The sequence below is a fragment of the Suricata suricatta genome, chromosome 6 (assembly GCF_006229205.1).
Source record: "Suricata suricatta isolate VVHF042 chromosome 6, meerkat_22Aug2017_6uvM2_HiC, whole genome shotgun sequence".
Taxonomy (NCBI): Eukaryota; Metazoa; Chordata; class Mammalia; order Carnivora; family Herpestidae; genus Suricata; species Suricata suricatta.
The window spans coordinates 13,739,058-13,741,167 of NC_043705.1; the positions used below are offsets into that span (position 1 = coordinate 13,739,058).

General features: G+C 39.0%; 1 non-coding gene across 1 annotated transcript; it reads left to right on the top strand.

The window, feature by feature from the left end:
* The first annotated feature begins 1,333 nt into the window (after positions 1 to 1,333).
* Positions 1,334 to 1,439, top strand: LOC115295051. The gene has a single exon (XR_003910284.1). It is a non-coding gene; the product is annotated as a U6 spliceosomal RNA (small nuclear RNA).
* The last annotated feature ends 671 nt before the right edge of the window (positions 1,440 to 2,110 follow it).

Consider the following 2,110-nt stretch of genomic DNA (forward strand, 5'->3'; position numbering starts at 1 on the left):
AAAGAGGGTAACAATCTTTATCCATACAAAAGCAATATAAGGAGCTGATCATCATTCTCCCCATAAGCCATGTAACAAAGCATCCTGACTTCAATGGCCTTATGAAAGCATTCTGACACGTGACAAAATATCTTACATATAAATTTGAAAACTCAAAATGGAAATAGACACACACACAAAAGGTACACATGAAATTAGAATTCCCAAACTCAGGAAAATGAAAAATACAACATCATCTCAGAAATGAACACTAATTTTGATACTCTTTTAGGGAGAATAGGTTTGACTGAAATTTTAATAAAGCTCATTGAGGAAATTAATGACAACAACCATAAGACCAACATGAAATAAAAATAGTAGTAAAGAGGACTGTATAGAAAGTGATAGATACAGAAATTGGGCTAAAAAGATCTAGTGTACAGACACAGCATTGGAAGAAAAGCCATATAATTAATAATTATAATTATTTTCCAAGAAATCTTTCTGGATATTTCTTAGTAACATCATTAGACTTTAAAGGTAAAGAAAAAACATCTTCTGGCGTTCTAGGACTCATGAGTCACTCATAAAAGGAAGAAAAGTGTGTTTATATCAGACTTCTTGACAACAGTATGTAAGCAATACAACCCAGAACAACATTACAACGAATTCAAAGAAAGCAAGTATGAGCCAGGATTTTATAACCAGCCAAACTATCCTTTAGGTATGAACAGTACAGAAAACAATTTCAACATGAAATGAATTAGGAAATGTCATACTCCCACATCCTTGAAGAACCCATCAGAAGCCATACTTCATTAAACTAAGGAACGACTAGGAAAACTAGTAAAACTAAGTATCAGCAAACCGAATCTAACACCACTGTGCTGGACAGACTAAAGCACCCACCATCCGTATCTCCTGGCGTTCATGCCATTGACTTTCCTCTAACCAATGGAATATGGCAATAAGCTCTCAGTCCTGCAGCTAAAAAAGGTGAGTGCTGCTGGCAACCACACAGGTAGAAAAGCAGATCCCTTCTTACCTGCGCCTCAGCATGAGGACCCAGTCCTGGCTGACACCAGTAAGAACCCATAAAAGCCATGCTTGACTCCACAGAAACTATGAGGTAATAGATGTGTGCTGCTCTAAGCTAAGTGGGTGGTAACTTATTATACAGCAGTAGATGTTTAACACAACAATACTGAAACATATCATGCCCAAGTGGCTTCCATTTCAGGAAGGCCAGGATGGGTTCATATTCATATTTAATAAACTTGGTGTCTTATTGTTTGCCTTAACCTCTCATCCTGGACCTGGTGTTAGGAAATCCATTAATATGATTCATCTTATTGTGCACACTTTGGCAGCACATATGCTAAAGCTGAAACGATACAGAAAAGATTAGCACGGCCCCTGTGCTAGGAAACAGGCAAATTCATGAAGCCTTCTGTATTTTAAAATAAGGAGGGGCAGGGTGCCTGGGTGGCTCAGTTGGTTAAGCATCTGACTTTGGCTCAGGGCATGATCTCACGGTTCGTGAGTTCGAGCCCTACATTGGGCTCTGTGCTGACAGCTCAGAGCCTGGGGCCTGCTTTGGATCCTGTGTCTCCCTCTCTTTCTCTGCTCCTCCCCGCTCTTTTTCTCAGCCAAAAATAAACATTAAAAAAATTTTTTAAATAAAAAATTCATCTTAACTGTGCTAGGAGAAATATCCTATAGTTATCTCCATATGTCTTCAGTGAAAATCAATATTCATTCCTGATTTTAAGAAACCGCCCAATAAAATAGGAATTAATGTGTACCCCCGCACACATATACATATATGTCCCTATTCTCTGTCCTAAAGTCAGTGCCTCTCTTTCTCTCTCTTTTTGTTGATATGCAAGGCAGAATGCTTATTCACTTTTGTGTTGCACAAGTGTAAAAACCACACAATCTGGATTGACTTTAGGTAATAATAATTAAAAATTTTTTTCTGTGTTTTATTTATTTTTGAGAGACAGAGAGAGACAGCATGAGCAGGGGAGGGTCAGAGAGATGGGGGACAAAGAATCTGAAGCAGGCTCCAGGCTCTGAGCTAGCTGTCAGCACAGACCCCGACACGGGGCTCGAACCCACAAACCATGAG